The 24734-nt window shown below is 48.5% G+C and overlaps 1 pseudogene; it reads left to right on the plus strand.

Moving 5' to 3' along the window:
- Window positions 1-24734, plus strand: part of LOC139235640 (zinc finger protein 271-like) — a 127562-nt pseudogene that overhangs the window by 94109 nt on the left and 8719 nt on the right.

Below are 24734 nucleotides of genomic sequence, written 5' to 3' on the forward strand. Positions count from 1 at the left end.
TTATTTCTTATATCAGATTCACGGCCCCATTTTATTTCTTCCTCTGAGCCTCTCAACTTAATCTGGCAGCGTAATGTTGGAGAGTGGTGATTGATTGTCCTGGGAACCAACAGGAAGAGAGCTCAGAGGCCGGAGGGCCCAGGGAGCAGCGTGTTCTGCAACCAATCGCGGTGCTTGAGGGGTGGATCCTGAGTCGGCCTGTCAGGTGGGTCTGTGTGAACCCCTGTTAAACAATTCAGCTTTTAAAGTTAAATCGAGATTTCTTTTGTCAGCAAAACAGTTTAACACTTGTCAGTATTTTGTTTCCCTGGAGTTCCTATTATGAGTTTCAGACACTTCAGTGCCAATTGGACCAGGTGTTTAAAGGTCATTCATTTCCCTCATGTCGCTGTTAGTTAAAGATACAGAGATTGATTTCCCTTCATTATGCATCTTTTGTAAGTAAACAAAAATCCTTTCTGTTAGCAGTGAGTCACATTCTGCACTGGGGGAGACGGCTGGTGGCTTCAGGCTTTAAAATTCTCATCCTCTTGTTCAAATCCCTCCAAGGCCTCGCCCCTCCCTATCTCTGTAACCTCCTCCAGCCCGCCAATCCTATTAATAAGGAGAAACAATTTTCAGTGTCAGAAAGTTCAGTAACCAGAGGCACAGATTGAATGTGATTGGTAAATGAACCAGATGCTACATGAGGGGACTAATGAAGCAGCGAGATGTTCTGGCCTGGAACGCACTGCCTGTTCGGGTGGTGGAAGCAGATTCACTTGTAACTTTCGAAAGAGATAAACACGAGTTGAAAAAATCTTCAGCGCTATGGGGCAAGAGTAGGACAGGAGTCCCCTGAGTGCATCTCACTCACTAACCGGTTTTCAGTTCTGGATACTGATGAGGGCGATGGTTTCTCTGGGGAGTACAGCCAGAGCCATGTCCACGACACCGTGGGTGGCTCAGCTGTACAGGGCAGGGAGGAAGAAGAGTGGAAGAGCAATAGTGGTGGTGGATTTGATAGTTAGGGAAACAAACAAGCGCTTCTGCAGGCACAGACATGATTCCAGGATAGTATGTTGCCTCCCTGGTGCCTGGGTCAAGGATGTCACTGAGCGGCTGCAGGACATTGTTGAGGGGGGAGGATGAACATCCAGAGGTTGTGGTCCATATCGGGACCAATGACATCGGTAGAAAGAGGGATGAGATCCTGCAGGCAGATTTTAGGGAGCTGGGACAGAGATTAAAAAACAGGACCTCAAAGGTAGTAATGTCCGGATTACTCCCGGTGCCACGTGCTGGTGAGTACAGAAATAAGAGGATAGAGCAGATGAATGCATGGCTGGAGTTTGGTGCAGGAGGGAGTGCTTTAGATTCCTGAGGCATTGGGAATGTTTCTGGGGGAGGTGGGACCAGTACAAGCCGGACAGGTTGCACCTCAACAGGACCGAACAATATCCTCACTGGGGGTTTTGCTAGTGTTTGGAAGGCAGAGGAAACAAAGGCTAGAAAATAGACAATAAGGGAGTTTGGCAGCGCTAAATGCCAGTGCCAATGTGTTTCAATGAGATCACCTCTCATTCGTCTAAACTCCAGAGAGTATAGGCCCATTCTACACAAACTCTCATCATAAGACAGTCCTCTCATCACAGGAATCAATCTAGAAATACTTCAATGCCAGTGCAAGGAGTCTCGGGATTGAGGCAGATAAGCTGAGGGCACAGACAGACATGTGGGGGTATGATATTGTAAATATCAGTGAAACACGGCTAAAAGAACTGCAGGAATGGCAGCTCAACATTCCTGGTTACAGGGTTTTAAGACGAGATAGAGACGGGGATAAAAAAAGGAGAGCGCGTCGCAGTGTTGATTAAAGAAACAATTCCAGCTGTGGGGAGGGATGATATGTTCGAAGGATCGTCAAATGAGGCCACATGGGAGAAGTGAAGAACAAAAAAGGGCGATCACACTGCTGGGGATGTACTATAGACCCCCAAACAGTCAGAGGGAGACAGAAGAGCAAAGATGTCGGCACATTTCTGATACGTGCAAAAATAATAGGGCAGTAATAGTCGGGGATTTCAACTCCCCAAATATTAACTGGGATAGAATTAATACGAAAGATATAGAAGGAGCAGAATTCTTAAAATGCATTCAGGAGAACTTTTTTAGCCATTACGTAGCAAGCCCAACAAGAGAGGGGGTGGTTCTGGACTTAGGTTTAATGAATGAAGCTTGGGCAGGTGGAAGGGGTATCAGTGGGAGAGCATTTTGGTGCTGGTGATCATAATTCAGTTAGATTTAGGGTAGTTATGGAAAAGGACAAAGATTGACCAGGAATAAAAGTTCTCAATTGGGGTAAAGCTAATTTTACTAAGCAGAGATGTGATTTAGCCAAAGTGGACTGGAAACAGCTACTTGAAGGTAAATTCGTGTCAGAGCAGTAGGAGGCATTCAAGGAGGAGATAGCGAGGGTTCAGAGCAAGTATGTTCCCTTAAGATAAAGGGTGGGACTAATAAATCTAGAGTCCCTTAGATGTCAACATTAGAATATCAGAGATAGGAGCAGGAGTAGGTCATACGGCCCCTCGAGCCTGCTCCGCCATTCAATAAGATCATCGCCCTCAACTCCACTTTCCCACCTGATCTCCATATCCCTTGATTCCCCGAGAGTCCAAAAATCTATTTATCTCAGCCTTGAATAGACTGAGCATCCACAGCCCTCTGGGGCAGAGAATTCCAAAGATTCACAAGCCTCAGTGAAGACATTTCTCATCTCTGTCTTAAATGGTCTCCCCCTTATCTTGAGCCCCGGAGTTCTAGTCACTCCAGCCCGGGGGAATTGACCTCTCAGCATTTACCCTGTCAATACCCTTCAGAATCTTGTATGTTTCAATGAGATCCCCTCTCATACGTCAAAACTCCAGAGAATATAGGTCCATTCTACACAATCTCTCATCGTAAGACAGCTCTCTCATCCCAGGAATCAATCTTGTGAACCTCCATTGCACCATCTCCAAGGCAAGTATATCTTTCCTTGGATAAGGAGATCCAAACTGCCCAGTACTCCAGGTGTGGTCTCACCAAGGCCCTGTACAATTGTAGCAATTGATCCTTACTCTTATACTCCACCCCCTTACTGCTTGCTGTACCTGCATGCTCGCTTTCTGTGTTTTTTGCAAAAGGACACCCAAATCTCTCTCAACACCAACATTTAAAGTTTCTCACCATTTAAAAGATATTCTGTTTTTCTATTCTTCCGACCAAAGTGAATAACCTCACATTTCCCGACATTGTACTCAATCTGCCACCTTACTGCCCATTCACATCGTCTGTCTATATATCTTTGCACTCTTGTGTTCTACTCACAGCTTACTGTCTCACCGAGCTTTGTATCGTCAGCAAATATTACACTCGGTCCCTTTATCTAGGTCATTAATATAGATTGTAAATAGCTGAGGCCCCAGCACTGATCCTTGCTGCACCCCACGAGTTACAGCCTGCCGGAAGCCCCGCCCCTCACACACTCCAATTGGTTGGAGGACCAACCGCACATTCGGTCCTCCAGCCCCGCCCCGCTCTTCCTATTGGTTGGGAGCTGCCGTCAATCACCCGGGCAGTGTGAGCTGAGCATGTGCAGGCCCCGGGCCCAGATATAAACCGGGGAACTTTCTCCCCACACCGGGGGGGGGATATAAACCGGGGAACATTCTCCCCACACCGGGGGAGGATATAAACCGGGGAACGTTCTCCCCACACCGGGGGGGTATATAAACCGGGGAACATTCTCCCCACACCGGGGGGGGGGATATAAACCGGGGAACATTCTCTCCACACCGGGGGGGGGATATAAACCGGGGAACATTCTCCCCACACCGGGGGGGGGGATATAAACCGGGAAACATTCTCCCCACACCGGGGGGGGGATATAATCCGGGGAACATTTTCCCCACACCGGGGGGGGATATAAACCGGGGAACATTCTCCCCACACCGGGGGGGGGGGGGATATAAACCGGGGAACATTCTCCCTACACCGGGGGGGGATATAAACCGGGGAACATTCTCCCCACACCGGGGGGGGGGGGGGGGGATATAAACCGGGGAACATTCTCCCCACACCGGGGGGGATATAAACCGGGGAACATTCTCCCCACACCGGGGGGATATAAACCGGGGAACATTCTCCCCACACCGGGGGGATATAAACCGGGGAACATTCTCCCCACACCAGGGGGGGGGGGATATAAACCGGGGAACATTCTCCCCACACCGGGTGAGGGGGATATAAACCGGGGAACATTCTCCCCACACCGGGGGGGGGGGATATAAACCGGGGAACATGCTCCCCACACCGGGGGGAGGGATATAAACCGGGGAACATTCTCCCCACACCGGGGGGGGGTATAAACCGGGGAACATTCTCCCCACACCGGGGGAGGGGGGGATATAAACCGGGGAACATTCTCCCCACACCGGGGGGTGGGATATAAACCGGGGAACATTCTCCCCACACCGGGGGGAGGGGATATAAAACGGGGAACATTCTCCCCACACCGGGGGGAGGGATATAAACCGGGGAACATTCTCCCCACACCGGGGGGGATATAAACCGGGGAACATTCTCCCCACACCGGGGGGAATATAAACCGGGGAACATTCTCCCCACACCGGGGGGGATATAAACCGGGGAACATTCTCCCCCTCACCGGGGGGGTATAAACCGGGGAACATTCTCCCCACACCGGGGGGAATATAAACCGGGGAACATTCTCCCCACACCGGGGGGGATATAAACCGGGGAACATTCTCCCCACACCGGGGGGGGGGATATAAACCGGGGAACATTCTCCCCACACCGGGGGGGGGGATATAAACCGGGGAACATTCTCCCCACACCGGGGGGGATATAAACCGGGGAACATTCTCCCCACACCGGGGGGGATATAAACCGGGGAATAGTCTCCCCACACCGGGGGGGATATAAACCGGGGAACATTCTCCCCACACCGGGGGGATATAAACCGGGGAACATTCTCCCCACACCGGGGGGATATAAACCGGGGAACATTCTCCCCACACCGGGGGGGGATATAAACCGGGGAACATTCTCCCCACACCGGGGGGGATATAAACCGGGGAACATTCTCCCCACACCGGGGGGATATAAACCGGGGAACATTCTCCCCACACCGGGGGGATATAAACCGGGGAACATTCTCCCCACACCAGGGGGGGGGGGATATAAACCGGGGAACATTCTCCCCACACCGGGTGAGGGGGATATAAACCGGGGAACATTCTCCCCACACCGGGGGGGGGGGATATAAACCGGGGAACATGCTCCCCACACCGGGGGGAGGGATATAAACCGGGGAACATTCTCCCCACACCGGGGGGGGGTATAAACCGGGGAACATTCTCCCCACACCGGGGGAGGGGGGGATATAAACCGGGGAACATTCTCCCCACACCGGGGGGTGGGATATAAACCGGGGAACATTCTCCCCACACCGGGGGGAGGGGATATAAAACGGGGAACATTCTCCCCACACCGGGGGGAGGGATATAAACCGGGGAACATTCTCCCCACACCGGGGGGGATATAAACCGGGGAACATTCTCCCCACACCGGGGGGAATATAAACCGGGGAACATTCTCCCCACACCGGGGGGGATATAAACCGGGGAACATTCTCCCCCTCACCGGGGGGGTATAAACCGGGGAACATTCTCCCCACACCGGGGGGAATATAAACCGGGGAACATTCTCCCCACACCGGGGGGGATATAAACCGGGGAACATTCTCCCCACACCGGGGGGGGGGATATAAACCGGGGAACATTCTCCCCACACCGGGGGGGGGGATATAAACCGGGGAACATTCTCCCCACACCGGGGGGGATATAAACCGGGGAACATTCTCCCCACACCGGGGGGGATATAAACCGGGGAATAGTCTCCCCACACCGGGGGGGATATAAACCGGGGAACATTCTCCCCACACCGGGGGGATATAAACCGGGGAACATTCTCCCCACACCGGGGGGATATAAACCGGGGAACATTCTCCCCACACCGGGGGGGGATATAAACCGGGGAACATTCTCCCCACACCGGGGGGGATATAAACCAGGGAACATTCTCCCCACACCGGGGGGGGGGATATAAACCGGGGAACATTCTCCCCACACCGGGGGGGGGGATATAAACCGGGGAACATTCTCCCCACACCGGGGGGATATAAACCGGGGAACATTCTCCCCACACCGGGGGGATATAAACCGGGGAACATTCTCCCCACACCGGGGGGAGGGATATAAACCGGGTAACATTCTCCCCACACCGGGGGGAGGGATATAAACCGGGTAACATTCTCCCCACACCGGGGGGAGGGATATAAACCGGGGAACATTCTCCCCACACCGGGGGGGGAGATATAAACCGGGGAACATTCTCCCCACACCGGGGGGGGATATTAACCGGGGAACATTCTCCGCACACCGGAGGGGGGGGGGGAAGGGAGGATTTCAACTGGGGAACATTCTCCCCACACCGGGGGGCGGGGGGGATATAAACCGGGGAACATTCTCCCCACACCAGGGGGCGGGGGATATAAACCGGGGACCATTCTCCCCCTGCCTGCCGGGTCCTGGGTCCGCTCCAGCCCGAAGGAGCGGTCAGTGCATGCGCTGTGTCTGCCTCAAACTCTCAGGGAGCGTCTGTAAATCAACGAGAAATAGTAATGGACCAGGGAGCGTCTGTAAATGAAGGAGCAATGGTGACTGAGCAGGGAGCGTCTGTAAAGAATTCTAGAATCACAGAATATTGCAGCACAGAAGGGGGCCATTCGGCCCATCGAGTCTGCGCCGATACTTTCGGGCAGCAATCCGGTTATCGCGCTTCCCCCGCTCTTTTCCCAAATCCCTGCAATATCATTCTGCTTCAAATGTTTGTCCAATTCACTTTTGAAGGCTACTATTGACTCTGTCTCCACCGCTCCGTCAGGCAGTGCATTCCAAACCCTAACCACTCCTTGTGTGAAAATGGTTTTCCTCATGTGACCTCTGTTTTTGCCAATCGCCTCAAATCTGTGCCCTCTGGTTATCAGCCGATAGAAACAGTTTCTCTATTTATTCTATCTCATCTTCATGATTTTTAACACCTCTATCAAATCTCGTCTTAGCCTTCTCTGCCCCAAGGAGAACAATCCCAGCTTCTCCAGTCTCCACATAAATGAAGTTCCTCATCCCTGGCACCATTCCAGTAAATCTCTTCTGTCCCCTCTCCAAAGCCTTTGTGTCCTTCCTGAAGTGTGCCCAGAATTGGACCCAACCCTCCAGCTGGGGTCGAGCTAGTGTTTTATATCGCTTTAGCATAACTTCCCGGCTTTAGTACTCTGTGTCTCGATTTATGAAGCCCAGGATCCTTTACGCTTTATTAACAGCTTTGTTAACCTGCCCTGTGACCTTCAAAGATTTATTAAAATCTTTCAATATTTCAAAAAATGTAGCAGAAATGGAGAGTGGTCAGGGAGCGTCTGTAAAGGAAGGAGAAATGGTGAGTGGTCAGGGAGCGTCTGTAAAGGAAGGAGAAATGGAGAGTGGTCAGGGAGCGTCTGTAAAGGAAGGAGAAATGGAGAGTGGTCAGGGAGCGTCTGTAAAGGAAGGAGAAATGGAGAGTGGTCAGGGAGCGTCTGTAAAGGAAGGAGAAATGGAGAGTGGTCAGGGAGCGTCTGTAAAGGAAGGAGAAATGGAGAGTGGTCAGGGAGCGTCTGTAAAGGAAGGAGAAATGGAGAGTGGTCAGGGAGCGTCTGTAAAGGAAGGAGAAATAGTGACTAGGCACGAAGCTTCAATTTTAAAATTCTCATCCTTGTTTTCAAATCCCTCTGTGGCCTCGCCCCTCCCTATCTCTGTAACCTCCTCCAGCCCTATAATCCTCCAGGATTTCTGGCCTCCAGCACATTCCTGGTGTTAATCACACCACCATTGCTGGCCATGCCTTCAGCTGCCTAGGCCCTAAGCTCCAAAATTCCCTCCCTCCTCCTTGAACACCCTAAGAACGTAAGAAATAGGAGCAGGAGTTGGCCATTTGGCCCCTCGAGCCTGCTCCGCCATTCCATAAGATTATGGCTGATCTGATCATGGACTCAGCTCCACTTCCCTGCCCGCTCCCCATAACCCTTTACTCCCTTGTCGTTCAAAAATCTGTCTATCTCCACCTTAAATATATTCAATGACCCAGCCTCCACAGCTCTCTGGGGCAGAGAATTTCACAGATTTACAAACCTCTGAGAGAAGAAATTTCTCCTCATCTCAGTGCTAAATGGGCGGCCCCTTATTCTAAGACTATGTCCTTTACTTTTAGTTTCCCCTATGAGTGCAAATATCCTCTCTGAATCCACCTTATCGAGCCCCCTCATTATCTTGTATGTTTCAATAAAATCACCTCTCATTCTTCTGAACTCCAATGAGTATAGGCCCAAACTATTCAACCTATCTTCATAAGACAACCACCTCATATCCGGAATCAACCGAGCGAACCTTCTCTGACAGCCTCCAATGCAAGTATATCCCTCCTTAAATAAGGAGACTAAAACTGTACGCAGTACTCCAGGTATGGCCTCACCAATACCCTGTACAGTTGTAGCAGGACTTCTCTGCTTTTATACTCTATTCCCCTTGCAATAAAGGCCAACATTCCATTTGCCTTCCTGATTACTTGCTGTACCTACATACTAACTTTTTGTGTTCGATGCACAAGGACCCCCAGGTCTATCTGTACTGCAGCACTTTGCAATTTTTCTTCATTTAAATTATAATTTGCTTTTCTATTATTGCAGCCAAAAGTGGATAATCTCACAGTTTCCCACATTATACTCCATCTGCCAAATATTTGCCCATTCACTGAGCCTTTGCAGATTTTTTGTGTCCTCCTCACAATTTGCTTTCCCACCCATCTTTGTATCATCAGCAAACTTGGCTACATTACACACTGTCCCTTCATCCAAGGCATTAATATGGATTGTAAATAGTTGAGGACCCAGCACCGATCCCTGCGGCACCCCACTAGTCATTGTTTGTCAACTGGAAAAAGACCCATTTATCCCGACTCTGTGTTTTCTGTTAGTTCGCCAATCCTCTATCCATGCTAATATATTACCCCCAACCCAGTGAGCTTTTATCTTGTGCAGTAACCTCTTATGTGGCACCTTATCGAATGCCTTCTGGAAATCCAAATACACCACATCCACTGGTTCCCCCTCATCCATCCTGCTCATTACATCCTCAAAGAACTCCAGCAAATTTGTCAAACCTGATTTCCCTTTCATAAAACCATGCTGACTCTGCTTGATTGAATCATGCTTTTCCAAATGTCCCATTACTGCTTCCTTAATAATGGACTCCAACATTTTCCCAACGACAGATGTTAGGGTAACTGGTCTATAGTTTCCTGCTTTTGGTCTGCCTACTTTTTTAAATAGGGGCGTTACATTTGTGGTTTTCAAATCTGCTGGGACCGACCCAGAATCCAGGGAATTTTGGTAGATTACAACCAATGCTTCAACTATCTCTGCAGCCATTTCTCTTCAGACCCTAGGATGTAAGGCATCAGGTCCGGGGACTTGTCCGCCTTTAGTCCCATTATTTTACCTAGTACCACTTCATTACTGATAGTGATTGTATTAAGTTCCTCCCTACCTATAGCCCCTTGATTATTCACTATTGGGATGTTTTTAGTGTCTTCTACCGTGAAGACCATTACAAAATATTTGTTCAACGTCTCTGCCATTTCCCTGTTCTCCATTATTAATTCCCCAGTCTCATCCTCCAGGGGACCAACATTTACTTGAGCCACTCTTTTCCTTTTTAACACTCTTTGAAATGTGCCTCTTTGACCCTCGGAGTCAAATTCTATCTGATAATGCTCCTGTGAAGCACCAGGGGCCATTTTACAGAGTTATTTCAAGGCTGAGATAGATACATTTTTGGTGTTTGGGGAATCGAGGGATATGGAGATCGGGCGGGAAAGTGGAGTTGAGGTTGATGATCAGTCATGATGTTATTGAATGGTGGAGCAGGCTCGAGGGGCCGTATGGCCTACTCCTGCTCATAACTCTTATGTTCTTAAAGGCGCTATATAAATGAAAGTTGTTGTTGTCTATAAAGGAAGGAGAAATGGTGATGGGTCAGGGAGAGCATTTGATCAGGACTGGGAGATATGGCAGATGGACAGCTTATAGGGAGCGATAGAGTGAGGGAAAGGAGAGAGAGAGAGACCATGTACACAAGAAATGAACTGTAAAGTTGGGTGGGGAAGAGGAGGTGGGGAAGTGACAGCAGACAAAAGGAGGCACAATGGGAGAAGGGAGAGTAATAAAAGACACATAGAAAATAAAAAGACTTGCATTTATTTTGCACCTTTCACCACCACCAGATGCCCCAAAGCCCTTTACAGCAAATTAAGTTATTTTTGAAGTGTAGTCACTATCGTAATGTAGGAAACGCAGCAACCAATTTACAATGTGATAATGACCAGATAATCTGCTTTACTGATGTTAAGGGAAAATATTGGCCAGGACATCGGGGATAACTCCCCTGTACTGCTTGAAATAGTGCAATGGGACCTTTTACGTCCACCTGAGGGAGCAGACGGGGCCTCGGTTTAACATCTTATCCAAAAGACAGCACTTCCGACAGTACAGCAGTCCCTCAGCACTGCACTGGAGCATCAGCCGAGATTTTTGTGTTCATGTCTCTGGAGTGCGACATCAACCCACAACCTTGTGACCCAGAGGCAAGTGTGTTACCCACTGAGTCACAGCTGACACAAATACTGACATAGTTAGAGCAGGTTAGCTCAGTTGGAGATGTTAGATGATGCATTTATCAATGCTTAGATATTTTGTCGATTCCTCAAAATCAGTAACATTTTGGAACGTTCAGGTCAAGGTTCACAGATTAACAATAAGAAATAGGAGCAGGAGTAGGCCATTGGATCCCTCGAGCCTGCTCTGACATTCAATAAAATCATGGCTGATCTGATCTTGACCTCAACTCCACTTTCCTGCCTGCTCCCCATAACTCTTCACTCCCCTATATTTCAAAAATCTGTCTATCTCCCCTTTAAATATATTGACTGACTCAGCCTCCACAGCTCTCTGGGGTGGAGAATTCCAAAGATTCACGACCCTCAGAGAAGAAATTCCTCCGCATCTCCGTTTTAAATGGGCGATCCCTTATTCTGAAACTATGCACCCTAGTTCTAGATTCCCCACACGAGGGGAAACATCGTCTCTACATCTACCCTGTCAAGCCCCCTCAGAATCTTACACGTTTCAATAAGATCACCTTTTATTCTTCGAAACTCCAATGAGTACAGGCCTAACCTGCTCAAGCTTACTTCACAAGACAACCCCTTCATCTCAGGAATCAACCTCGTGAGCCTTCTCTGAACTGCCTCCAATGCAAGTATAGCCCTCCTTAAATAAGGAGACCAAAACTGTACGCAGTACTCCAGGTGTGGTCTCACGAACACCCTGTACAGTTGTAGCAAGACTTCTCTACTTTTATACTCCATTCCCCTTCAATAAAGGCCAACATTCCATTTACCTTCCTGATTACTTGCTGTACCTGCATGCTAACTTTTTGTGTTTCATGCACAAGGACCCCCAGATCCCTCTGTACCGCAGCATTTTATAGTCTCCATTTAATAATAGTTTGCTTTTTTATTCTTCCTACCAAAGTGCATAACCTCACATTTTCCCACATTATACTCCATCTGCCAAATTTTTGCCCACTCACTGAGCCTGTCCATAACCCTTTGCAGATTCTTTGTGTCCTCCTCACAACTTGCTTTCCCACCTATCTTTGTATCAGCAGCATATTTGGCTGCAGTGCACTCCGTCCCTTCATCCAAGTCATTAATATAGATTGTAAATAGTTGACGCCCCAGCACTGATCCCTGTGGCACCCCACTAGTTACAGTTTGCCAACCTGAAAATGACCCATTTATCCTGACTCTCTGTTTTCTGTTAGTTCGCCAATCCTACATCGATGCTAATATATTACCCCCAACCCTGTGAGCTCTTATATTGTGCAGTAACCTTTTATCTGGCACCTTATCGAATACCTTCTGGAAATGTAAATACACAACTGCTACTGGTTCCTCTTCATCCACCCTGCTCGTTACATCCTCAAAGAATTCGAGAAAATTTGTCAAACGTGATTTCCTTTTCATAAAACCATGCTGTCTCTGCTTGACGATTATGATTTTCTAAATGTCCTGCTATTTCCTTAATAATGGACTCCAGCATTTTCCAAATGATAAATGTTCGGCTAACTGCTCTATAGTTTCCTGCTTTCTCTCTCCCTCCCTCCCTTGTTGAATAGGGGTGTTACATTTGAGGTTTTCCAATCCACTGGGACCTTGCCAGAATCCAGGGAATTTTGGTCGATTACAACCAATCCATCCACTTTCTCTGCAGCCACTTCTTTTAAGACCCCAGGATGCAGGCCATCAGGTCCAGGGGACGTCCACCTTTAGTCCCAATAGTTTGTCTCGTACTTTTTCTCTAGTGATAGTGATTGTTTTAAGTTCCTCGCTCCCTGTGACACCTTGATTATCTATTATTATTGGGATGCTTTTAGTGTCTTCCACCGGGAAGACCACACAAAATATTTGTTTAAAGTCTCTGCCATTTCCCTGTTTCCCATTATTAATTCCCTGTCTCATCCTCTAAGGGACCGATGTTTATTTTAGCTATCTCTTCCTTTTTATATATCTGTAGAAGCTGTGACTGTATTTATATTTGTCAGTTTACTCTCAATCTATCTTCTCCCTCTTTATTATTTTTATTAAGTCAATACTTAAAACCACACAGCAGAAGGAAAGAATGTTCCATAGAAACTAGAATTGTCTTTTCTGAATTTCGATCCTGTACTTACAGTGACGACTTTTGTAAACTCCTTTTGCAGGGTGTTAGAAGGGGAGGATTTGAAGAAGGGAAACTCAAACTAAACCTCACGTCAAGATCTGATAGAGTCACTCGATTCATCAGGACTTGAATATCATCGGCCTTTGAATGTGGAAGGAGAAATGTTGGTTTATTCTGTCTGTGGGGAAAGATTACAAACATCAATGTGACTGAAAAAGCAGAGACCCACACACCCGAGTGAGAGTGTTTCAGTGCACTGATTGTGGAAAGAGCATTAACCAGTTACACAGCCTGAAAAACCATCGCATCATTCACAGCGGGGAGAAACTGTAAACGTGTTGTGTGTGGAGGAGGCTTCAACTGATCATCCAACCTGGAGAGACGGAAGCACACCCGTACCACGGAGAAACCGTGGAAATGTGGGGACTGTGGGAACGGATTCAGCTACCAGTCTGCGCTGAAAATTCATCAACACAGTCACACTGGGGAGAGGCCGTTCACCTGCTCCGTGTGTGGGAAGCCATTCATTCAGTCATCCGAACTGCTGAAACACCAGCTTGTTCACACTGGGGAGAGGCCATTTACCTGCTCAGAGTGTGGGAAAGGATTCACTCAGTCATCCAGCCTGGTGAAACACCAGCGAGTTCACACAGGGGAGAGGTCGTTCACCTGCCCCGTGTGTGGGAAGCGATTCATTCAGTCATCCGACCTGCGGAAACACCAGCGAGTTCACACCGGGGAGAGGTCGTTCACCTGCCCCGTGTGTGGGAAGCGATTCACTAGGTCATCTCACCTGCTCAAACACCAGCGAGTTCACACTGGGGAGAGGCCATTCACCTGCTCAAAGTGTGGGAAGGGATTCACTCAGTCATCTCACCTGCTGCAACACGACCGAGTTCACACGAGGGAGAGGCCATTCACCTGCTCAGAGTGTGGGAAGCGATTCACTCAGCCATCCAGCCTGGTGAAACACCAGCGAGTTCACACTGGGGAGAGGCCGTTCCCCTGCTCTGATTGTGGGAAAGGATTCACTCAGTCATCAAACCTGCTGAAACACCAGCGAGTTCACAAGTGACTGCAGGGGTTGGATTCTGCTATCATTGCAGCTGTTAATCACATCCCGACTGAATCGTGTCCATTCCGACAGTTGAAGTTTGTTTCTGATGATAATAACCCCTATAACTGGGCTGGAATATAATATTTTGATGTTTCAATAAAAGAGTGTGTCGATAGTTAATGTTCCAAGATAAGAGGAGACTAATTGATGTCCTGTTATTGACTGCACCATTTTGGGGCTTTTCCTCCTTTCTAACTCTGGATTATTTCAGTTCTCATACCTTTGGTTACTCTCGTGGAAAAGTGCCAGTTCCCCATACCTTCCAGAGTGCCTCTCCGAGCCTTGGTATTGAGGGAACATGTCGATAACATGCCTGGGATCACTGAACACAAAACCCAGTCTGTGAATCACTTTCAGATACTGGACTTAGCGTGTGCCCCACAGCATCTCTCTCACCTTCGATGTGTGAATGGAGCATCACGCCTGCAAACCTGGGTTCAATTTAAATTTGAATCCACTCAGGAAATGTATTTAAGAAAATACAGATCACATCAAATAATTGGCAATGTTTTCGAGTCAACAAGATGAACAAATAAATACATCCCGGCCCAATATTCCAGCTCTACATTCACAGGAGAAAGTCGGTTATCAAACTCCTCGAGTAGACAGAATAGAGAACAATGCTAACTCTAAGAATATCTAGCATCTGTTGTAAATATCTTTCAAATCCCAACTGATGCAATCTAGTTTTCCTTTCAGTTGAAGTGAATGGAAGATGTGAGGGGTGTTGACATAGGAAACTAGGTTAATTCAGCTTCTGAAAGGTGTTCATGTTTAGTTCGTTCCATATCGGGGAAAATGTGGTTGTTATCATTAGAGAGAAATTTCACTGAGCAACAGTTGGTGTTTGCAACCAACTGGCCATGGATATTTTCATCATAGAATGTTTAGATTAGAAATATTGTGTTAGAATAAGAAAAGTTCAGAGACTAGTGGTTTGTGCTTGCCACAGGAAGACCAGTGCTTCTAACATTGTTGATGTATGTTGAAGAAAATGCAGACTTGTGTCTCTGGACTATGCCGTAGCCAAAGACGACCATATCAGGCAATGCCAGTTCCAGTTGGACAAGAGGTTGATGGCATAGCAAAAGATTCAGCAGTTAAAACAAAATTATCTCCAGTTAACTGCAAACATCGAATGTCGCAGCATGCTGACAAAGTTGGACTTAAGAATTTAAAGTATTGAGTTAAATTATTGGGATCCATTGTTATAGAATTGAATTGTTATAGAATGGAAAAGTGGTGAAGTTATGCTAAACTTGTATCGAACCTTGGTTAGACTTTGTGTGCGCAATTCTGGTCACCATATTATAAAAAGGATACGGAGGCACTGGAGAGGGTGCAGAGAAGATTTACAAGGATGATACCAGGAAGGCGAGCGTATACCTATCGGGAAAGGATGGACAGGCCGGGTTTCTCTCTCTTGAAAAAAGAAGGCTGAGGGGTGAGCTAATGTCTTTAAAATGATGAAAGGTTTTGATAGAGTAGACACAGTGTTTCCACTTGTGGGGACCAGCATAATTACAGGTCACCAAGAAATCAAATGGGGAATTCAGAAGAAACCTCGACCCAGAGAGTGGTGAGAATGTGGAACTCACTGCCACAGGGAGTGGTTGAAGCGAATAGTATCGATGCATTTAAGGGGAGGCTAGACAAGTATATGAGGGAGAAGGGAATCGAGGGTTATGTGGATATAGTTAGATGAGGAAAGAAGGGAGGAGGCTCGAGTGGAGCATAAACGCCGGCATGGACTGGTTGGGCCGAATGGCCTGTTTCTGTGCCGTATATCCAATGTAATCCTATTGTCCAAGTCACACTGCTCGAAGGGGAAGATAAATGACTTGCATCCAAACGCAATTGTTACTTTTGTCTTCTTTGTAAAATGACAAAGTCTGGGCATAATTAGTTTGTGAAATTAAAACATTTTCTCAATATGCTAAGCGTTGCTGGTCAAACACATGGGAAGGAAAATTTAGCTGAAAATTGTGATAATTAAGTTTTATTTTTGAAAAAGCCCCGTCTCTGTGGTTCTGTCCAAACGATGTATTCAGAAATAAGTTTTTGGGGGTGACTGTTGTGCTAAAGGTAACTAACATCATTCCTCTTGTAGACTGAATTGCTCTCTGGCATATTTTGGAGAATAAAAGGTCCAAGAAGAGGTTTGGTTAAATAAAATTAAACAAAGAAACTGGGTCAAAACTTGGTGGGAATGTTTGATCGATGTTTTAAAGACAGTATGATACATAGAAACATAAACATCGAAAATAGGTGCAGGAGTAGGCCATTCGGCCTTTCGGCCCTTCTAGCCTGCACCGCCATTCAATTAGTTCATGGCTGAACATGCAACTTCAGTACCCCATTCCTGCTTTAATGATAATATTGTGTTAGACAGTAAAGTTCCTCCGGGCTCATGAATGAAATGGTGAACACTGTATAAAATTTAATGAGAGGAAATGAGTGAGGATATAAGAGGAAAACAGGAAAGTTACACCTTGTGAAAATATAGTTACAAGGTTCGATTGGGATATGACTTGGCCAACTTAGAATTTAAAAAAACCCAAAACTTTTGTCAGCAACTAGAATTAAATCAAGGCATCAGTAGTTGAAACCACATGCTGTGTTAGCGTTATCCTGTGACATCGTTACACAAAGGTCAGAAAGGGGAAGATAAAGGACGACAGTTTGTAAGGTAGACTCAGGATGACCTAAAATACGGGAAACTGCGATCAGACAACTATGGCTGATAGAGATAAGCGCAGATCTAAAACCTATGGCCTTGCGATATGTAAAGAATTTATTGTTTTTAACTTAATCAACTAACCTGAGATCCTGTGAGACTTTGTAACAATGTGACTTATTCCTGCAACTAACTGATGACATTAATTTCATTACACTTAATACACGGAGCCTGTTTACTTGTGTGTATAAATATGTGCGATATCTTGTGTTGGGGGAATGACCAGCTCATCTGGTGATTGAGCAGCTGCTACCCCTTTCGCAAGTAAATAAAGAAAGTGCGACAAGCGAAGAAAGTGCGAGAGGAAGGCGAATGGAATGTTGGCTTTCATTGTGAGAGGGATGGAGTACAAAAGCAGGGAGGTCCTTCTGCAAATGTATAGGGTATTGGTGAGGCGGCACCTGGAGTACTGCATGCAGTTTTGGTCACCTTACTTAAGGAAGGATATACTAGCTTTGGAGGGGGTACAGAGACGATTCACTCGGCTAATTCCGGAGATGAGGGGGTTACCTTATGATGATAGATTGAGTAGACTGGGTCTTTACTCGTTGGAGTTCAGAAGGATGAGGGGTGATCTTATTGAAACATTTAAAATAATGAAAGGGATAGACAAGATCGAGGCAGAGAGTTTGTTTCCACTGGTCGGGGAGACTAGAACTAGGGGGCACAGCCTCAAAATACGGGGGAGCCAATTTAAAACCAAGTTGAGAAGGAATTTCTTCTCCGAGAGGGTTGTGAATCTGTGGAATTCTCTGCCCAAGGAAGCAGTTGAGGCTAGCTCATTGAATGTATTCAAGTCACAGATAGATAGATTTTTAACCAATAAGGGAATTAAGGGTTATGGGGAGAGGGCGGGTAAGTGGAGCTGAGTCCACGGCCAGATCAGCCTTGATCTTATTGAATAGCGGAGCAGGCTCGAGGGGCTCGATGGCCTCCTCCTGTTCCTAATAGTCTGAGTCCAACTCGGGGTCGAGGAAATTACAACACCGGACAGCCCCGCATGTGCCCAGGGCCCAGAGCCCACCTCCCCGGGGGCCCCGCACAGGCCCAGAGCCCACCTCCCCGGGGGCCCCGCATGGGCCCAGAGCCCAGAGCCCACCTCCCCGGGGGCCCCGCACAGGCCCAGAGCCCACCTCCCCGGGGGCCCCGCACGGGTCCAGAGCCCAGAACCCACCTCCCCGGGGGCCCCGCACGGGCCCAGAGCCCACCTCCCCGGGGGCCCCGCACGGGCCCAGAGCCCACCTCCCCGGGGGCCCCGCACGGGCCCAGAGCCCACCTCCCCGGGGGCCCCGCTCGGGGAAAGGCCGGAGCCGCAGGTTGTTGTTCGGGGCCTGAGGCCCACAGCGGGTGTGTGTGAAGCGGATAATGCGGAGTGCTGTCTCTCGGGCGGGCGGGGCCTGGGCCCGCACTCGGTGTGTGTGAAGCCCGCGGCCCCCCGGGGTTTATTAACCCGCTCCCTCCCTCCGCCCATCTCTCAGCCGCTGCCTCAGACACAGCCGCCCCACCGCGCATGCTCAGCTCACACTGCCCGGGTGATTGACGAGCGGGCGGTGGGTCATCCAACCAATCAGAGTGTGCGAGAGGCGGGGCTTGCGGCCCCAGAGTGGGCGGAGCTGGAAGACCGAGCTGGAGATGAGCTCTCCAACCAATCGGAGTGTACGAGGGGCGGGGCTGAGCCCGGATCTCCCGCACTGAGCATGTGCGGGCGGCGGCGGCGACAGTTGGTGGAGCCCGGATGATGTCGGTTGTCGGCGCGGGGCAGGAATTGGAGCCGCGCGTGGGGCTGGTGAGCGTCATAAACACGTGGTGTAGGGCCCAGGGCCAATCACAGCCCAGAGGCTGACCCCGGGCTTGACCCGCGGTGACAGGCCCGGGGTCAGCGGGGTCACCGGCCGCCAGCTGGGATTTGGGAAAGAGGAAAAATGGGAGACGTTCTAAAGGAAATGGTGCAATTTGCAGGTGAACACAAAGCTGTGAGGGGCAGGGTCCGCTGATCAATCTGTTCCAGCATTAATAGCAGTATAGAGTACAACAAGCAAGTTCTGGTCAACCTTTATCACTCAATAGTTACACTCAGATATTGAGGGTTGGCCTCAATTCTGGGACATCAATAATAACTTTCAAAACCAGCAATGGTCAAAGGGAACATTTTCTGGTGTTTTGGGGCAGGTGCAGGGAGTGGGTCTTTCAGTGAGTCGGACAGGCTCGATGGGCTGAATGGCCTCATTCTGTGCCGTATGATTCCCTGAAATGGTGAGAGTCAGGGAGTGAGTGGTCAGGGAGAGCCCATCACCAAAACAGGGAGATATTACAGATATATAGTGAGGGTCAGAGTGTATAAAGAGGTGACGGGAGCACAGACACCCAGAGTCAGTACCTTCAGGGGAGGGGAACCAGTGAGTGTAGAACTGAACCCAGCCAGAGTCAGTACCTTCAGGGGAGGGGAACTAGTGAGTGTAGAACTGAACTCAGCCAGAGTCAGCACCTTCAGGGGAGGGGAACCAGTGAGTGTAGAACTGAACCCAGCCAGAGTCAGTACCTTCAGGGGAGGGGAACCAGTGAGTGTAGAACTGAACTCAGCCAGAGTCAGTACCTTCAGGGGAGGGGAACCAGTGAGTGTAGAACTGAACTCAGCCAGAGTCAGTACCTTCAGGGGAGGGGAACCAGTGAGTGTAGAACTGAACCCAGCCAGAGTCAGTACCTTCAGGGGAGGGGAACCAGTGAGTGTAGAACTGAACCCAGCCAGAGTCAGTACCTTCAGGGGAGGGGAACCAGTGAGTGTAGAACTGAACTCAGCCAGAGTCAGTACCTTCAGGGGAGGGGAACCAGTGAGTGTAGAACTGAACCCAGCCAGAGTCAGTACCTTCAGGGGAGGGGAACCAGTGAGTGCAGAACTGAACCCAGCCAGAGTCAGTACCTTCAGGGGAGGGGAACCAGTGAGTGTAGAACTGAACCCAGCCAGAGTCAGTACCTTCAGGGGAGGGGAACCAGTGAGTGCAGAACTGAACCCAGCCAGAGACAGTACCTTCAGGGGAAGGGAACCAGTGAGTGTAGAACTGAACCCAGCCAGAGTCAGTACCTTCAGGGGAGGGGAACCAGTGAGTGTAGAACTGAACCCAGCCAGAGTCAGTACCTTCAGGGGAGGGGAACCAGTGAGTGTAGAACTGAACCCAGCCAGAGTCAGATACCTTCAGGGGAGGGGAACCAGTGAGTGTAGAACTGAACCCAGCCAGAGTCAGTACCTTCAGGGGAGGGGAACCAGTGAGTGTAGAACTGAACCCAGCCAGAGTCAGTACCTTCAGGGGAGGGGAACCAGTGAGTGTAGAACTGAACCCAGCCAGAGTCAGTACCTTCAGGGGAGGGGAACCAGTGAGTGTAGAACTGAACCCAGCCAGAGTCAGCACCTTCAGGGGAGGGGAACCAGTGAGTGCAGAACTGAACCCAGCCAGAGACAGTACCTTCAGGGGAAGGGAACCAGTGAGTGTAGAACTGAACCCAGCCAGAGTCAGTACCTTCAGGGGAGGGGAACCAGTGAGTGTAGAACTGAACCCAGCCAGAGTCAGTACCTTCAGGGGAGGGGAACCAGTGAGTGCAGAACTGAAACCAGCCAGAGACAGTACCTTCAGGGGAGGGGAACCAGTGAGTGTAGAACTGAACCCAGCCAGAGTCAGCACCTTCAGGGGAGGGGAACCACTGAGTGTAGAACTGAACCCAGCCAGAGTCAGTACCTTCAGGGGAGGGGAACCAGTGAGTGTAGAACTGAACCCAGCCAGAGTCAGTACTTTCAGGGATGAGGCACAGACAGTTTAGTGAGGGAGTTCCAGAGCTTGGGGCCTCAGCAACAGAAGGCACGGCCACCAATGGTTGGGCGATTATAATCAGGGATGCTCAGGAGGGCAGAATTAGAGGAGCACAGACATCTCTGGGGGTTGTGGGGCTGGAGGAGATTACAGAGATAGGGAGTGGAGAGGCCATGGAGGGATTTGTAAACAAGGATGAGAATTTTGAAATCGAATTGTTGCTTAACCGGGAGCCAATGTCGGTCAGTGAGTGCAGGGGGTGATGGGTGAACGAGACTTGGTGCGAGTTAGGACACGGGCAGCCGAGTTTTAGATGAGGTGAAGATTACGTGGGGTAGAATGTGGGAAGCCAACCAGGAGTGTGTTGGAATAGACAAGTCTAGAGGTAACCGAGGAATGGATGAGGGTTTCAGCAGAGGGTGAGCTGAGGCAGGGATGGAGACGGCCGATATTACACAGGTGGAAATAGGCGGTCTTGGTTTTCTGGGGATATGTGGTCGCAGCATTCTAGATAAGATCATCCGCCATTTTCATAGAATGAAAGCGCAGGAGACCATTCGGCCCATCGTGCCTGTGCTGGCTCTATGGTCGAGCTATCCAGTTAGTTCCACTCCCCTGCTCTTTCCCCATAGCTCTGCAAATATTGTCCCTTTAGTATTTATCCAATTCACTTTTGAAAGCCACTATTGAATCTGCTTCCACCGCCCTATCAGGCAGTGCATTCCAGATTGCAACAACTCGCTGCTTATACAATGGTTCCTCATGTCGCCTCTGCTTCTTTTACCAATCACCTGAACTCTGTGTCCTCTGGTTACCGACCCTTCTGCCACTGGAAAGTGTTTCTCCTTATTTAGTCTATCAACACCGTTCATGATTTTGAACACTATCAAATCTCCTCTTAAACTTTTCTACTCCAAGGAGAATTACCGCAGCTTCTCCAGTATCTCCACATAACTGAACTCCCTCCTCCTTCGTACCATTCTCGTAAATCTCTTCTGGTCCCTCTCTAAGGTGTAGATACCCTTCTGAAAGTGTGGTGCCCAGAATTGAGCACAATGTGTCAGCTGAGGCCTAACCAGTGTTTTATAAAGGTTGAGCAGAACTAAACATCAAATGCTGCTATTTGTGTGATGGGGTTTAGACGGGCGAGGTTTATCCAGTCAGTTGGATGTGAGCTGAAACATGTGCACTTGGAGCGGGGAGCCAGGGACACGCTGTGTAACCGGGCACAGACACTCTGCACAGCCCACACATCACTTGTTTCCACTTGGCCCAGAAGGATGTATTAAATGCAACAATTCATTTGATTTGACTTTAAATAGTTTTGTTTATAAATTTAATTATGCTTCTCTAATTTTATTTCTTATATCAGATTCACGGCCCCATTTTATTTCTTCCTCTGAGCCCCTCAACTTAATGTGGCAGTGTCATGTTGGCGAGTGGTGATTGATTGTCCTGGGAACCAACAGGAAGAGAGGTCAGAGACCGGAGGGCCCAGCGAGCAGCGTGTTCTGCAACCAATCGCGGTGCTTGAGGGGTGGATCCTGAGTCGGCCTATCAGGTGAGTCTGTGTGAACCCCTGTTAAACAATTCATCTTTTAAAGTTAAATCGAGATTTCTTTTGTCAGCAAAACAGTTTAACATTTGTCAGTATTTTGTTTCCCTGGAGTTCCTATTATGACTTTCAGACACTTCAGTGCCAAGTGGACCAGGTGTTTAAAGGTCATTCATTTCCCCCATGTCGCTGTTAGTTAAAGATACAGAGATTGATTTCCCTTCATTATGCATCTTTTGTAAGTAAACACAAATCCTTTCTGTTCGCAGTGAGTCACATTCTGCACTGGGGGAGACGGCTGGTGGCTTCAGGCTTTAAAATTCTCATCCTCTTGTTCAAATCCCTCCAAGGCCTCACCCCTCCCTATCTCTGTAACTTCCTCCAGCCCGCCAATCCTATTAATAAGGAGAAACAATTTCCAGTGTCAGAAAGTTCAGTAACCAGAGGCACAGATTGAATGTGATTGGCAAATGAACTAGATGCTACATGAGGGGACTAATGAAGCAGCGAGATGTTCTGGCCTGGAACACACTGCCTGTTCGGGTGGTGGAAGCAGATTCACTTGTAACTTTCGAAAGAGATAAACATGAGTTTAAAACATTTTCAGCGTTATGGGGCAAGAGTAGGACAGGAGTCCCCTGAGTGCATCTCGCTCGCTAACCGGTTTTCAGTTCTGGATACCGCTGGTTTCTCTGGGGAGTGCAGCCAGAGCCATGTCCACGACACCGTGGGTGGCTCAGCTGCACAGGGCGGGGAGGAAGAAGAGTGGAAGAGCAATAGTGGGAGTGGATTTGATAGTTAGGGGAACAAACAAGCGCTTCTGCAGGCACAGACATGATGCCAGGATGGTATGTTGCCTCCCTGGTGCCAGGGTCAAGGATGTCACTGAGTGGCTGCAGGACATTGTTGAGGGGGGAGGATGAACATCCAGAGGTTGTGGTCCACATCGGGACCAATGACATTGGCAGAAAGAGGGATGAAATCCTGCAGGCAGATTTTAGGGAGCTAGGAAAGAGATTAAAAAATAGGACCTCAAAGGTAGTAATGTCCGGATTACTCCCGGTGCCACGTGCTGGTGAGTACAGAAATAAGAGGATAGAGCAGATGAATGCATGGCTGGAGTTTGGTGCAGGAGGGAGGGTTTTAGATTCCTGAGGCATTGGGAGCGTTTCTGGGGGAGGTGGGACCAGTACAAGCCGGACAGGTTGCACCTCAACAGGACCGGACAATATCCTCACTGGATAGAGAGAGAGGGCACGGTATGGATAGAGAGAGAGGGCACAGTATGGATAGAGAGAGAGGGGACAGTATGGATAGAGAGAGAGGACAGTATGGCTATTGTTTGGAAGGCAGAGGAAACAAAGGCTAGAAAATAGACAATAAGGGAGTTTGGCAGCGCTAAATGCCAGTGCCAGTGTGTTTCAATGAGATCACCTCTCATTCGTCTAAACTCCAGAGAGTATAGGCCCATTCTACACAAACTCTCACCATAAGACAACCCTCTCATCACAGGAATCAATCTAGAAATACTTCAATGCCAATGCAAGGAGTCTAGGGATTAAGGCAGATAAGCTGAGGGCACAGACTGTCTTGTGGGGGTATGATATTGTAACTATTAGTGAAACACGGCTCAAAGAACTGCAGGAATGGCAGCTCAACATTCCTGGTTACAGGGTTTTAAGACGAGATAGAGACGGGGATAAAAAAAGGAGAGCGCGTCGCAGTGTTGATTAAAGAAACAATTCCAGCTGTGGAGATGGATGATATGTTCGAAGGATCATCAAATGAGGCCACATGGGAGAAGTGAAGAACACAAAAGGGGCGATCACACTGCTGGGGATGTACTACAGACCCCCAAACAGTCAGAGGGAGACAGAAGAGCAAATATGTCGGCACATTTCTGATACGTGCAAAAATAATAGGGCAGCAATAGTCGGGGATTTCAACGACCCAAATATTAACTGGGATAGAATTAGTGTGAAAGATATAGAAGGAGCAGAATTCTTAAAATGCATTCAGGAGAACTTTTTTTAGCCATTACGTAGCAAGCCCAACAAGAGAGGGGGTGGTTCTGGACTTAGGTTTAATGAATGAAGCTTGGGCAGGTGGAAGGGGTATCAGTGGGAGAGTATTTTGGTGCTGGTGATCATAATTCAGTTAGATTTAGGGTCGTTATGGAAAAGGACAAAGATGGACCAGGAATAAAAGTTCACAATTAGGTTAAAACTAATTTTACTAAGCAGAGATGTGATTTAATCAAAGTGGACTGGAAAAAGCTTCTTGAAGGTAAATTAGTGTCAGAGCAGTGGGAGGCATTCAAGGAGGAGATAGCGAGGGTTCAGAGCAAGTATGTTCCCTTAAGATAAAGGGTGGGACTAATAAATCTAGACCCCTCAGATATCAATATTAGAATATCAGAGATAGGAGCAGGAGTAGGTCATACGCCCCCTCGAGCCTGCTCCGCCATTCAATAAGATCATCGCCCTCAACTCCACTTTCCCACCTGATCTCCATATCCCTTGATTCCCCGAGAGTCCAAAAATCTATCTATCTCAGCCTTGAATAGACTGAGCATCCACAGCCCTCTGGGGGAGAGAATTCCAAAG

Source organism: Pristiophorus japonicus, chromosome 23, assembly GCF_044704955.1.
Source record: "Pristiophorus japonicus isolate sPriJap1 chromosome 23, sPriJap1.hap1, whole genome shotgun sequence".
NCBI lineage: Eukaryota > Metazoa > Chordata > Chondrichthyes > Pristiophoridae > Pristiophorus > Pristiophorus japonicus.